Source organism: Mustela nigripes, chromosome 14, assembly GCF_022355385.1.
Source record: "Mustela nigripes isolate SB6536 chromosome 14, MUSNIG.SB6536, whole genome shotgun sequence".
NCBI classification, from domain to species: domain Eukaryota; kingdom Metazoa; phylum Chordata; class Mammalia; order Carnivora; family Mustelidae; genus Mustela; species Mustela nigripes.
The window spans coordinates 89009057-89025058 of NC_081570.1; the positions used below are offsets into that span (position 1 = coordinate 89009057).

The 16002-nt window shown below is 40.2% G+C and overlaps 1 pseudogene; it reads right to left on the reverse strand.

Annotated features, from left to right (window-relative positions):
• Nucleotides 1–11153: 11153 nt before the first annotated feature.
• LOC132002105 (multiple C2 and transmembrane domain-containing protein 2-like) lies at nt 11154–11876 on the reverse strand (annotated as a pseudogene).
• Nucleotides 11877–16002: the final 4126 nt, after the last annotated feature.

The following is a 16002-nucleotide window of genomic DNA, read 5'->3' on the forward strand; positions in this document are numbered from 1 at the left end:
CTCCACCTTGCCTCCTAACAGCTCCTAGAAAATGTACAAGCTATTCATCCTTTTGTGTCTCAGTTTCTTCATGTGTAAAATGAGATTACAAATCAATTCTTTACTAAATGGTATATCAAGGATTAAGGGAGTTAAAGCATATAAAGTTACAGAAGGGTTTCAGGAACATAAGCAATGAATAAATTCTAACTCATTATTAGTAAAAAGAAAAAAGACATAGATAGATAGTGTTTAATTATATTCTATTCAAAGAAAAATTCTGTGTCACAGAATTAATTAATTAAAAGACAAGTAACAAAGTTTCTGAATGCCTGTAACAAGCCTGAAAAAATATATATATACACAATAATAATAGTGGTTATTTCAAGGAGAGTGAGAAAGGGTCCTTGATTAGTGGATTTTTTTTTTTGAGATAACATCTGTCTTATATCTATGTGTTTTTCTTTCCCTTAAAATTTTAATTCATTTTGAAAAAGTAATATCTGAACAGGACAATAAATGGAAAATGTATATAATTTTAAAAATTGAGAAGGCACAAGATATATCCAATATATTCAATATTGAACATATCCAAATTATGTGTGTGTGTATATCTTGAAAATCTTTCTTTATCAGAAATATCTTGGTTGAAGGATAGATACATTTTTAGTTTTGAAGGTTACAGCCAAAATAACTCCATGGATGTTTATACTGCAATCAGTCAGTGCTCATTACTTTTCCCTTTTTATGAGTCAGGAAGAGCACCTTTTTATATGTTTATGACATAGATTCCTGATTCCTGCCTCTAAATGCTGTACATTCTTTAGGTAAAATACTTCCATTCATTAGAAGGGCTATACTAATTAAACACAATAACATCACAGATGTTAGACAAATATATCGGACCCTAATGAATTACTCAGATATTTAAAGAGAATTACAATTTCTATCACGAAAATTTTCTCCATATTTTAGTATACAGAGTTCATTTTCATGGTATGTGCTTTTCAGCCTTGAAGTCCAAGAGAATAGCCTTAAAGTGTGCGTTTCAGGTCCTAACCTTATTATCTTGTCTCAAGTCCTTAATTCTTCCTCGAAGTGCCCACTTCCTTTATTTTTGCTATCCTACACACTTTTGCAAAGACTTATTCAATATCCACAAATTTATTCGAGTCACAATCTCAATTTTCTTCCAGTAATAAGAATGTTTTTCCAAGGAGGTTGGAAACATTCCTCCCTCCCCCATGCAGGGAGGCCAAAGAGAGACCACAGTAAGAGGCAGACACTCCAGATGGGTAGGTGGCAGGTTTAATGAGCAAGGGAACATATAAGGCTTGCCTTGGGCCACCACAAGATGCATCAGTATCCCCACTGGTGCTCCAAATCTTACAAGTTTATCCTTACCTGAAGTTTCATTTCCCCAACTTTCAGTTTCTCACAGTCAACCAAGGTCTAGAAGATGATCCTTCTGGCAAATCACCAGATGGTCAGTAGCTGCATCACAGTGCCTCCGTTATTCACCTCACTCCATCTCAGCACATGGGCATTTCATCCTCTCACTTCATCACAGGAAGGGTGAGTATAATACAATAAGATGGTTTGAGAGAAAGACTACATTCACATAACTTTTATTACAGCCATTTGTAATGGTTCCATTTTATTATTATTGTTAATCTGTTGCCATTCATAGTTTATAAATTAAACTTTATCATACATGTATGTATGTAAGAGACAAAACATGGTATATATTAAGGTCTGGCACTATTCAAGCTTTCAAACATCCACCAGGGATTTTAGAATGTATTCCCTGAGAGTAAGGGGGGGTATCAAGGCCTTAAAGGCATCAGTCACATACATATTTCATATGGACTCTACAACAACTTACTCTCTCAAGGCTATGTTCTTGAAATGGCTCCGTCTATGGGAATAGTGGGTGGAATGTATATTCTAAGGATAGAAAAAGGGTGAGAAACCTGTGGTTGTCCAGTTCGGGTGTCAGTTGGCATTCACAACCTCTCAATGACTTCCTTCAGCACCCTGTCCTTTGTGATGAGCTCTTGCAATCTTATTCATCTCAATCTCCCACAGTGTGGTCAGCTCTTGGTCTCATTAACATGAAGATGGCTCATTTGGTGGCTATCTGGCTGCACTGGAAGCAGATACCACAGCAATGGTATAGGCACATGCAAGAGAAAACACATATTAAAATAATGATTCTAAAATGAAGTGATGGGTTTTCTCACCAAAAGCCCCATGACCAGAACAATTGATTTATTAAGTTACCTGGACTGGGCATCCCATTACTCAGAGTCTTTACTTGTATCCTCATGTGATTTAATGATATGTTAGCAGATTTATCAGGTATGAACACGATATTTTCTTTAAATATGCACAGGTGCCTCTTTGTGAGGCAGTAATAATATCCAAAGCTATCTTATTTTGGAGGACAGCTTTTCTCATGAAAGATATTTCAATGTTCCATAAAAATGGGCTTTGCCAGCTACCATTTAAGGTTCGTTGGGTAAATTTAGTAAGGGTTTCTATGTGCGCTATAATGTCTGTTGAGGGGACAAAGCCACCAAGTGATTGTACCAGTGGAAAATGGAATGAGTACATTTGGTCTTGAGAGGGAGTTTGGAAGCTTCAGACACTCAATCTGGTTGTACATAATATAGTTGCTGGCCAGGGAAGGCAACACTGTCAGGCATGAGATGGTCTGGGGTTATGTCAGACCAGGATCTCCACCTCCCTTCTTTCAGTGGTGCATATTCTACTCCAGGTATAGTGTGTTTCCACATGTCTAGCTTGCATCAGAGTAAGAGGGTCTCGGTGGAGATTGAGTAAGTCCCCTTCATCTAGAGGTGCAAAGTAACTCACCCATCCTAGTGGGATATTCCATTTCAAATTCTAGTAGGTATCTCAACGGCATAGCACTTTGGTCCATAATAAGAGTCGGGACAATGGCTAATTCCTGAGGCTTGCATACATTTATAGCATTGGGTGCCTCAGCGGGGTTCCCAGTCATATGGGACAATAGGCTCTACTGGTTGACCTTTCAAATGTATTAAATCCTGGAACAGTTCTTTAGTCCACATGGCCAAGGTGGTTTTACCAGTTATTAATAATTTAACCTGCACTTTAACATTCTATTTTCCCTATCAACCCTGCTTCATGCAGATGGTAGGAGAAACGGAACCTCCATGCAGTATCATGTTCTTTTACCTACTTTTACATGTTTTTAAACCTACTTTTACATGTATGATCTTTGAAATGTGACCACTGATCACTCTCTGTTCCACAAGGATATTCATGCATGGTACTCAGCTTCTCCAGTGGTAGCAGCCTGGTCTGCACAGCCACAGAAGAAGGCTTGAGTAAGGCCAGACACAGTCCATACAAACCAAGGTAGATTTAGAACCTTTGTTCATGGGGAGGAGACCAATGTAATCAATTTGCCAATCCCTCCAGCTGGAAACTGTAATGAATTGCCCAAGACTCCTTTGGCAGTTGCGTTAAGTGTCATTTAGAACACACAGGACAGGCTGTTACTGCATTAACCAAGTCACTACATTTCAGGGGCAGTCCAGCATCTTTGGCAACATGCCCTCCCACCTAGATGTTATGGTACTTTCTATGCATCCAATCTTTTGTATCTACTGCAGGATCAGTTGCTAGTGGCTGTACCCAAGCTAGAGTATCAGCTCCCTGATCTCTGAGGGGTGTCAACACCTGTGAGTCAGGCTATGGAAGAGAGTAAGGACTGCCTGAGACTCTTGCAGGCAGACCCAAATGTGTTTCCCATACCCTGACCCACAGGACTTATTCATGGTCATCCCTGTGTTTTTCTCCATTATCATTTAGATAATGTCAATGTTTGGCTAAATAGTGACTTCAGTCCATATGGGCAGTTTGTCCTAGTTAGACCTATCTATATGAGACTTCAATAGTAGAGGCAGCCTCAAGAATAGTGGTGGGGGCATTTTCAGGATCTACATACTTGACAGGACCTAGGAGCACCCACGTTTCTGGACACAGTGGGCTGGCACACCAGGTGCTCCTCTGCTGCTGATAAACATGCCACTTGGTGTGGGAGTTTGAGCTATGGCAAAGGTGGGTCAGTGGAACCTATTCTCAGCCTTCTCCTTGAAAGGATTGGAAGTTCTTACCATAATATGCTGCTTCTCTTTAAGGAGTGCTGTGTACACTACTAGGAGCTATTGCTTTAGGGGGTATGTCAGGCTTCTGTCCCCTTTTATAACTAGGACCAAAACCCCAATGTACTCTCTCTTATTGTCTCTGCACTGTGCCCAATTCATGCCTTCCAGAGTTATAAACACATCTAACTCAAATGGTAGCCCTGCTTGGGAGATGCCCAGAGTTTTATTCTGTTTCAGTAGTAGTTTTGTCTTCTCAAAGGTTGCTTACTGCTCTGATACCAGTCCCACATATGCCCCTTTATAACCAAATGGTTAAAGGGACAAAAACACTGTACCAAATAGGGGATTAATTGTCCTTCAAAGTCTCAAAATCTTTATAAAGGTTTGAACCTCTTTCATGTTCTTAGAGGCCTGATAGGCTTACTTCTTTTTAATCATAGCTTCTGATACAATGTACATCTTACCCAACCAAATGACTCTCAAGGACTTTATGGTGTGTCTGGGCCTTTAATTTTCTGTGGATTTGCTACCTTTTACCTCACAGATGTTCCAGGAAAATCTGCAGAGTATGCTGTGGCAGAGGTAAGTCTTCACATGTTAACATTATATTATCAACATAATGAGCCCATTTACTGATGTGGAGAAGGAGAACAGGGGTGAGACTCAGGCTGTCATCCCATGACATATTGTGGAGCTGTGCAGGTAGCCTTACTGAAAGATCCATTCTTGTCCCTCCCAAATGAAGGCAAAATGATCTTGTAACTTAGAGGCCAGGGTGTACTGAATAAAGCATTGATTAAATCCATCAGAACATGGTACACTCCTGTGACCATGGCCAAAGTGTCTAAGATGATGGCAATGCTGGCCATAACACATGGATGCATGTACTACCTGTTCAATTCTGAGCAGTCCCTGGTCACCTGCCGTGAGCCATTTGGCTTTTTCTTCAGCCATAGCTGACTTTGAAAGCACTATGGGCAGGGCATACAGTACCTATTAAATGCGGTTCTTGGATAGTTTCTCTTATTTCCTTATGCCTTCCAAGCAGTTTAAACTATTTAAAAAAGAAGATTTTATTTATTTGAGAGCAAGAGAGAGAGAGAGAACGAACATGAGAGCGGGAAGGTCAGAGGGAGAAGCAGACCCCTTGCTGAGCAGGAGGCCCTATGTGGGACTTGATCCTGTGACTCCAGGATCATGACCTGAGCTGAAGGTAGCACTCAACCAACTGAGCCACCCACTCACCCTTCTAAGCAGTTTATATGTTTGACAGTCACCATTCTTCATGTGGGCTTACTGGTTCCCAGTTGGTTTCCCTTCAGCACTGGTTTGATTACTCTAACCAAGAGGTGGACATTGCTGATAGATGTTTGCATAGTTCGTTTGCTCTTGGAGAGAAAAAAAAAAAGCATATTCTCATAGGGGAGGGTTACCATATATGAGAGTTCATTTGGTCCTAGTGTAAACCAGAGCCATGACTTTATTTGTGGGGATCAGTGAATACCTCTCCTAACTTGAGATCTCTGATTGCCCCCAATGGCTCACACTTGGAGGCAGTCCTGACCTGCATCCATTGATGGGAGCCACCAATACCAAATAGGATTCTACCTTGAGGCCTCTGCTGGAGCAGACAGGGGCATCTTGGACAGTAAGGGAAGGCAGAGCAGTTCTGAACTGTTGTTCAAGTTTTAAGGCTTTCCAAAGGTTGACCAACACAGCATTGTGTTGCCAGTCTGCCTTTCCAGGTGGAGTCCCAACAGACAGGAGGTCAAACCACATTGCCTTCTAGGTTTAGCTGCTTGGGATAACATTTTGGATTCTTGAGTTCTTTCTCTGTCTTGGAACTTTTTCACAGCCTGTCCTAAGATTTGTCAGTATTTCTCAAATCAGCAGCAAATTAACCAGCATCATAGATGTCCTGTCCCACGAAAGAACTCAGCATGGATATCAGCATTCCATATCAGATCCTTGGTGCAGACTAGAGTATATTGGCTTTCATTCAATGTGGCCCAATCAGGGACTTCAAAGACAGAGGTGTCAATCACCTGTCTTATTCCCAACTCTCTAAGAATTTGTTGCACCTTCCCTATAGATTTCCAGCATTTCATGTGCCCAGGGAGATCCCCTTCATTCGCCCAGGCCTCCTGTAAGCTAGAACAATCCAATCTATAACAGATTAAGTGCCTTGAACCCTCTGATTGCCATGCAGATGCTTTTGGAAGGCAGGTGTGTGGTGATGTTGCTCATTTTTTTGTGCCTCCTACCTGGTCAGAGAAATGTCATTACCCTATGTATCCTGTAGCTGCTCTAACCACATAGGGATAATTTCCTTGGCCTTTTGCTGGAAATTGGCAGATAAATCAATAAGCTCAGTGGGCATGTATTCTCTCATCATGAATGTTTCCTGACATGGGGGCTGCCCCCCCTGGCTGGGGTTGTTTTGGCTGTGCTGTTGTTCTTCTTTGTGTTAGGAGTCAGCATGGAATGTTTCATCTGTTTCATTACTAATTGCAATGTCCTCCTCCTTAATTTCTTCGCTTTCTCAGGTATTCCACTCTTATGTCCCAATAGGCTTTGTTACCAGAACTTGGACCTTAACCCACAGTAGTGTGCATCCTCCTACTCAGCCTTCAGTCTCTAGCTGGGTGTTGGTGGCCAGCTGAAGTGCCCAAAGTAGAGGCCAGTCCCCTGTGGCAGCTGTTCACTACCCTTCTTTGCTGCAGTGCACCACGCACAGTTCCTCCAGGAGACACATCAAATCAGCCAGTGTTTCAGGGAGTCCCCATACTCACACAATTGTCAATAAATATCTACCATAGGGACCATTGCTTCCCACATAGTGTTCAGTGACTACGCTGTCACGTCTCCCATGGATATCTCTTTTCCAGGACCCGTATCTTCAGTCTTGTGGCTGGCTCACAAATCACTGGTTTGCAAACTAGACTCAGTAAACAAAGGACAAGAAGAGATGTACATGAAGAGCAAGGAAGAGGCAGAACAGTTCAGATTAATAGGTGACATGTTTAATAAGCAAAGGAACTTATATGTGAGGCTTATCCTGGGCAGCTACAAGATGAGTAGATCTTTGCACCTGCCCTCCAGAATCTTAAGAGGGTATGTAGAGGCCGTAAATGGGTTCAGTCACATATTCAGTCCAGGTGGTCTCAACAACACCTTACTCTCACAAGGCTATGTCCTTGGAAACAGTTCCCACTGTAGGAACAATGGGCAGAGTGTACATTCCAAGAACAGGGGAAAAGGTGAGGGGCCTCTGATTGCCTGGATCTTGCTTAAGACTCAACCTGTGGTCATATCCTTTTGGTGACTCCTCCAAGAGTAAAAGATAATCAGGGTAGAATAATGTTCTTAAGTAGAATAGTCTGTGGCTGTTTATCCATTTCCAGTTCTATAGAGCAGTCTGGGGCTCCCAATTAAATGATACATATAAAAACAGCCATAGGCATCCGAAGCCCATTGCCCTTCTAGATCTCCCTATGTCAGTTGCAGAAATGCTTTGTTTTTCCCCTAGTCTTCTGCTATGTAAAAAAATAAATTCACTAATTAATTAAGGATATGCTCATATAGATTTACCAAGGACAAATGTTAACTCAGAGACAGTATAATCTAAACTCCTATATAGGAATAGAAAATATCTCTTCAATATTTGTAAACTCATTTTTTTACAGTAAGAGGACTGAATATATATGGAGCTCAATTATGATTTTTTTATTTACCATTAATTAGAACTTTATAAATAGATAACTAAAGGAAACAGGCAAGCTTGCTCTATCTATTTATCATGATTCTATCATCTATTTCTATGATTTCATATGTGCTTATAAAATTGGCAAATTCAAATGATTGGATATGACTCTTTAGTCATGGCAAGATGACAATTTTTGATAAATGTCACTGTTTATCTCTCAATTTTTGTTGTTACTATTCCTGTTCACCTGGGCTCCTTTCTTTATCATGGTTATAAAAGCATGGAAACCCCAAACCCATATCATCTTTACAGAATCTTAAATGAAAAATAACAAAACAAAACAATAAACTTCAGGAATAATAAGGGGAGAGAGGTCAGTATTTTTTTTTTTTAAACAAGGCTTAATTTTTATTTGTTTAGAGATAATGCTATTGCACACTCACAAGACTGCAGTGTCATGGGATAAACACCTTTTATATGCACTGGGAAACGTGAAAAAAATGATTTCCATAAAAAATATTAATTAATGAATTATGTGCTTTATGGTGACATTTGCATTATTGTGGTGGCCTGGAACTAAATCTGCCTGCCCTGGGCCCTGATGGCACCAATTTCCCCCTCCTCCCTCCAGGCAGGCCCAAGAGTGGGAACAGCCCCCCCTGTTGTTAGCATCTGGGAGTCTCCCTCTGCTTTTTGCCTTGCTTTCTGCTTCCACAGCTCCCAGGAACAGAGCATCTATCTGATATATTGGGCAATTCTCCTTTTGTGTATATACGAGCTAGGTATATTTTGCATATTATACAAACTGTGTGAACATCATTTCTTTCTCTCTTTAAAATTGTTTTAAAAATTGGCAGCTTTCTTTACTGTTCTATTACTCTCTGTTACCGCCAAACTGACTAAAAGTGCCTTGTAAACCGCATGGGGGAGGTCTGTTTGCTTGCCATCTCTGAAAAACTTTTATTTTCGCTACATAAAATTGAGAACTGTCTAAACATTTAGCAAACAATATCTTAAACAAAAGGAAAAAAGTTTTAAAAAGTTAACAAAGGGAGAAAAAATTGTAACTTTAAACTCTGCTAAGATAATCAAAATTTTATGAAGTTGGAATAGGAAATTGTTGTTTTAGGGTTTTCTTTTCCCCAGTTTTTCAAATCAAAATTTATTCAGATACATATTAATTTACTTGTGCAGATGTCTAATACAAGCTTATGTGTATGAGAACAGCACACAAAAATGTTCATGCCATAGAAAAACATTCTTAAAAAAAATGTTGATTATTTTAAATGTTTGTATCCATGCCAAATTTTGATAATTGTTAAAGTAACTGGAGATCTTTAACTTAAATCTTTAACTTAATATTTTCTAGTTCTAGAGGGTCTGGTGAAAATAATACATCTGTAAGAATTATAGGAAATGACACTTTAATGGAAAAATACTATCTGAAAACTATAATGCTAAATCTACTTGAATAAAAGCAATTGTACTATCAATTAAATAACTATCTAACTATCTATCTAAATAATACCTAAACTAAAAAGAGATAAGTCAAAATAACCTTAAAGACAGAAAACACATGCAGATGTTATGCTGTGGTTGTGGGAGTTCAGGACCGGCCTGCAGTGAGCTCAGTCAAATCTGCAGGGGTCTCTGGTGGTGTGGCCCAGCTGCCTGGGCCCTCAAGTCCTGGCTCTTCTCCTTCCTGAGGGTGCTGATGATCCAGGGGTTCTCTGACACTACTGGGCCTCTGTGGGCAGCTGGTGGAGGAGCAGGAGTAAAAGGGCCACTTGGGAAAAGCTGGAAGTTGGACTCTGCTTTGGCCAACATTTGCCTGTTGTAATCACTTTCTTTCTTTAGCTCCTTGAGGCTTCTCTCGGTCAGCACAGCTGCCATCCAGCTTTCCTGAGCTCTCTTTGCATGGAAGAGGATCCCCTTTTGATAGTGTATGGCATTTTCCTCCAATTGTCTCCTGGTGTCTTCAGCGATCTCCTTGTAGAAGTCTCGAGTCTGAGACATGGCCTTGATGTTTCTACGTGTGCAGGAAAGATTCCACTGAATGTCTGCGCACTGCTCTTCTGCCTCAGACCATTTTCTCTCAATGGGGCTGATGCATTCTTGATATAATATAGGCAGAGTTTGAAGCTTCTGTTTCAGCTGCTGAATCTCCTCTTCAAGCTGTGAATTTTCACGCTGCAAAGAGGCCTCCTTGGCTTGAAGATCTGTTATTTGCCCCATAAGCTCCTCATTCATTTGCTTTCCTTCCTGCAATTGTCTGGCTAGTTCCTGCTTTTTCGCTTCAGCACTTTGAAGGGACACGTTGGAATCAGCATCATCAGTGACACCCTTCAGATCACCCTCTGACCCGTGGATGGGGCCATCGTCATTTTCTGTTTCCCTCTTTTCCTCGACCTCACAGTTGACATGACCCAAATGATCTCCAAGGTGAGTGGGCCCGGGGAAGGTCTTCAGCAAGTTTTCACCCACCGGTACTAACTGGCTGACTTTCTCGTTCAGGGCCTGTTGGAATCCTGCATTTGACTGTTCAAGCCTTTCTTTTTCCTGCTGCATTTCTTGGAGTCTCTGCTTCCATCTCGCAGTTTCTTGGGCGAGCCGTTCTGGACTCTGGAGATCAGGAGGGTTTTCATTCAGATCACCCAGGGTTTTCTCCCAAAGGTCTTCTCCCTTCTCTTCTGAGGCTTTGAAGATGGGTCTGTCACCAGTCTCTTGAGATGATTTAGGAGGCTGGCCCTTCAGTAAATTTTTCAGAAAGTCAACAGTATTCTGAAGAGACAGTCTACAGTGGTTTGTATTTATTGCTGATAAGCACGAGGATTTTAGGTTGGGAAGACTGGCCTCCGCCCCGGGCAGACCTGGGGCATCATCAGCTTGTGTCAGCGGTTCCATATTCTCACTGCCTTTTCCACAGACTTCAGCGTGGGCGAAACACCTTTTGCCTGACACCTTCACACTTCTCTAAAATGTGTTGTTTCTTCACTGGTAAAACCAGTATCACAGTTTATACCAGGATCTCCCAGGGAAATCCACGGAGACCTGAAACGTGTCTCCAGCTTTCAGAAATCACCAGCGAGCACCGCACAGGTGGTCTAGGACCAAGTGGAAATGGATCTATGGCAGACAGGAGGCCATCCACGGCTGTGGAGAGCTCCCTAGCTCTGCCTCCAAAGGCCAGTGTTCTCTGGGTCTCAACTGAAGGCTCAGAACCTTGGGGGGCGCTCTACCTCTAAGGTAAACAGTTGCCTGACAACCAGAGCACAGCAGTTGCATTGGGGGATGGGGAGGCCAGCCAGCTTCTAGGGCACAGTTGCCCTCTCACTTTGCCCACAGCTGTCCCGGATGACCAGGTTCCGGCCTTCCTTCAGGTGGATGGTGAGGAGGTAGGCAAAAGGACTGGGCAGGTTACTCAAGCCATCACTGGCTTCCCCAAACATAGATTGTTCTTCAAATTGTTGGGATGTCAGAGAAGCATTCAGATCGCCACTTTCACATAGCTTCTCTGGCTCTTCCAGGGCCTCGCCTCCAGCCGGCGTCTTCTGCAGCAGATCCAGGATGCCATTGCTAGAAGGCCTCCTGTCCTCGGCGGGAGAGGCATAGGCCTCCTCGGAGTCCGTTTCCACCACACGGAGCTAGCCGGCTTCTTCCTGGCTCCAGTCCAATTCCTCCTCAGACTGTTTCAAGGAGCTACTGCTGCTCTTGGGCAAGATCCCCGCCGTTGACAGGCTGCTGGGCACCGAGGTGTACGATGACTGGGGCCCAGAGTTAAGGCCTGCCCTCTGGGGCCAGGGCCTCAGCCTCCAAGAGGTCAGACAGAGAGGCTGAGGCGGCGGTCCAGGGAACGCCTTGCCCGTAGGTCTAGGGGCTTGTTCGGGTTCTTTTTCACCCTCCTCTTGCTCAGGTTGATTAACAAAGGCCTGGTCCGCTGTTTCAAAGAGCCCCAGACAGACGGTTTATCCTCCATGGCTGCATGAAGACCCAGGAAGTCACTCCATGAGAGAGCTCCTCTGTGTGGGAAACAACCGCAGCTCTTGTCCGAGGCTGCGTCCCGGGGCTGCCCAGGAGCCGGCGCGCCCCTCACCTGCCGGGACCCGCCGCCGCCGCCCATTTTTTTTTTTTTTTTTTTTTCTTACAGCTCCAGAAAAGTTCTTAAGAATATCCCTTATTATTTCTACTTGGATTGCATGGATTTCTGAACAGTCCTTAAATATGTGCCAGAAAGAAGAAAATAGGCCATTAATTTCTAATAACTGCTTTCTTAGTTACAAAGATCCTGGGCACTCTAAATTATTGCTCATAAAAATTTAGGCATTGGTCAAAGATCATCCTTGTCTGCGGTTTCTGAGGATGGGAAAGGAATGTGGTCATTTTTATACCTGTAGTTTTATGTTTTTCTTCTTCTTGTGATGTGTACACAAACACGTACAAATGTGCCTTTAAAAACAAATATACACATACATATATACATATCATACATAAATAAATTTGGAATATTTTACCAATTGTATTTATGTACATTTATAGCATAGAATAGATGTGAAATAATTCAGAAAAAATGTACAGATTAATCAGATCTGGATTCGATTTAGGGATTATTTTGAGTCTTACTCATATTTATTTTTTAAAACAAAATATAGACTTATCAAATTATGCTATATTTATATATCATGTTGAACTTATTTAATATAATCTGTTAATCTTAGAAAAAATTACAATTATTCCTGTCTGACATATGTTTTATAGAGCATTCTGGAAAATAGATACAGGTTATACTCTTTCTATAAATTTTCTCTGTTACTTTATAACAAAGCTTTTGATTAGTTTAAAATAACAGATATATTTGCAAAAGTGTCTGAATTCTACAGGTTTACTTTTTTTACTCCCAAAAGGAAGCATGTTTTTAAATGTTTAATAAAGCTTTTTAAATGTGTAGTCACAAATGTTATTTCTAAAGTCTGAATTTAATTTATGCCTGATTTGAAAAATTGTATTTTTTATGCAAAGGCACATCAAGAGAACAAACTATGCAAATATAAGACAGAGATTACTGTAGATGCAAGCAACATAGCAGAAAATGTGGTTTTCGGTAATTGAAAAGGCAAAATGGCACATGTTAAAAAAAGAAAGCATCACATAACAATTCATAACAGGTGCAATACAGTGACCTTGAAATAATCTCCACCTTGTAATGAGTTTTGACTTCTAGTTTCCTTGCATTGAAGGACATGCATAATTTGAATTATAATACGGATGTACATAAATACATTTGGTGACAAAACTTAGTGTAAGTATAAAAATACATTTAAATCACATTGGTTGATGTTCCAAATATAGCTAAAACTGAAAAAGTTAAAACATATCTATGAAGAATTATAGAGAATGTTGCAAATGCTTACGTATATAATAAAGTGATTTTAAACTCTTATATGTAAATAAATTTCCCATTTGTAAGACATAGCAAAAGACCTGTTGGTTAACACAAATTGAAATAAAAAACATCCTTACTGTGAGTAAAACCTAACATTATTATTTTCCCATTTATGAATTTAACAGGATAGTGCACTTAAAGAATCAGTGTGAACACACATAATAGGTGCCAAGTAAATATTAGCTTCTTTTTCTTATGAAAAAAAAAAAAAACCTTGGAAATTTATAGTGGTTTTTTTTATTTGTTTGTTTGCTTTTGGTTTTTTGCTTTTTTTTGAGAGAGAGAAGCAGAGGAGAAAAAGGGGTAGGGGCAGAGGGAGAAGGAGAGAGAGAATCTCCAGCAGACTCCACATCCAGCATAGAGCCTGACACACCCTTGATCTCACAGCCCTGAGATCATAACCTGAGCTAAAATCGAGTCGGACACTTAACCAACAGAGCCACTCAGGCACCCTAGAAACTTACAGTGTTCTAATGTATGCTAATTAGCTAGAAAACTGGAATTATTATTGTTGGCTACATGAAGGCAAATAATTAGAATAATCCAATTCTGAAGGAGGTCCAGGTTTGGTTGACTTTTTTACAACAAAATATTTTTATTTTTCTGAAAAAAAATTTTATTTTTCTGATCACTATGATCCTAAAACTTTGAAGGCTTAAAATATAGGAAGGGAACTGATGTATCTGTTAATTTCATGAATTTTGTTTTTGACTGTATTTCAATTAGTACATTTAGCCTTTGGTATTTTTTGAAAAATATATCAATTCTTCATATGAATGTTTGATCTCATAAATATTCCTGGGACTCTCTATTGCTGACTGTTTATTGAACTCTCTGTTGATCATGATGAAGCAACAAAGGAGAGTGACTAATAGCATGAAATTTGAAGTCAGGAAAGCAAAGTTAAACTACATACATAAAATGAGAATCTCAAGCAGGCACCACACACAGCTGATCAGTGCATTCCAAGACATTAAAGTGCCACATGAGAGTAATTTCTTAAGATAAATATAAAGAAGTACTTGGATGAATTACATAATTTCTGATGAGGTAAACTTGAATGATTTACATAATCTCACATCAGGGTATATTTGAACAAATTCCTTTTTTTTAATTTACAGTTTTGTTTTGTTTTTTATTTGAGAGAGAATGAGTGAGTGCATAGCTTCCACACAGGAGAGGTAGAGAGTCAGAGAAGCAGATGCCCAGCTGAGCATAGAGCCCAAGGCTGGGCTCAATCCCAGGATCCAGAGATCATGACCTGATCTGAAACCAAGAGTCTAAGGCTTAATGGACTGAGCCACCAAGGTGCGCCTGGACAAATTCTTAATTTGCTTATGGTTTAGTTTCTCATTAGGAAATGAAAATAGTGAATAACACTATCACACAGAAATTGTTATCGCAGGACTAAATGAGATAATAGGTACACGGTTCTTAGTACCGCGCTTGTCATAGTAAGTGCCCCAACATGGTTAGATGTTATCAGACTGCAAAAATAAATAGCAAGTAATATATCAGTTATTAAGGATTCAGAGTAGATAAGATTCATAAATTTCTAAATTTCAAATCCCTCATTGCAGTGTTCTCACTTTGATTTATTAGAAAATGTGAGGGACCTGGGTGGCTGTCGGGTAAGTGTCTGTCTTTGGTTCAGGTCATGATCTCAGGGTCCTGGGATAGAGCCCCACATCAGGCTCCCAGCTCAGCGGCGAGTCTGTTTCTCCCTCTCCTGCTCCCCCTGCTTGTGCTCTCTCTGTCTGTCAAATAAATAAAAGAAATCTTAAAAAAAAAAAAAAGAAAGAAAGAAAGAAAGAAAATGAAAATGAACACAATGCTTCATTTTTAGCATATCTGCCTTCAATTTTGTCAAGAAAAATATTACTTTACTTGGGGTAGCATGTCATGGGCACATATAGAGGCGGAGGAACCCCTACCTGAGGTTTGGTTTGAATGTTGAGACTGATAAAGCAACACATACCACAAAAAGTATAAAAAGTTTTATTATTTACATAATTGAGGTCTCTGGGGAGAGCAGGGCAGGCCTCTCAGGCTAGCCCTAAATGTTTTGAGCCAGCAAAGAAAGGAAATTTGTCTGGGTTTTTATTGTAGTTAGGAGGTGGGTCAGGTGAGAGTTTAAGCACAGGTGGGGTTTGCTTGTTTAAAATACGGATTCCCCTCCATGCTGAAAGAGGGAGCACATAGACTGTCCAATCAGTGTGTCCAGATATGGGACACAGGGGGAACAGAAAGAGACTAGAATTAAAAACTGTCAGCAGTCATGTATCAGAAAAGAAAATGTAGTAAGACTTCTCATTATACAGCAAAAAAAGATTTGTGAATTCCTTTGGTACTTCTTCATAGTCATCTTAAGAAATTACTTTCAAGTAGATCATTAATGTCATAGAACGCACTGATCAACTTAGGTAATATTCCTGGCAGTCCCAGGGAAATTTTAATGCTGGTCAATGCTCTGAGATTGTTTTCCTTCTCTCCTTTCCTATTATTCCTTCTTTCCTCTCTCTCTTCCTCCCAACTTCCTTCCTTCCTTTGGTCATTCTTCTTTTCTATTTTTTTTTTTTCTGTTTATAAATTTACTTTTGTATACAGTTTTATACATTTACTTTTTTCATAGTGATGCAATATAATGGTAATAAAATAATATTTGTTTCATAATTTAAGGATTTCAAATTAAATGTGCACGATGAGTTATAAAGTAAGCA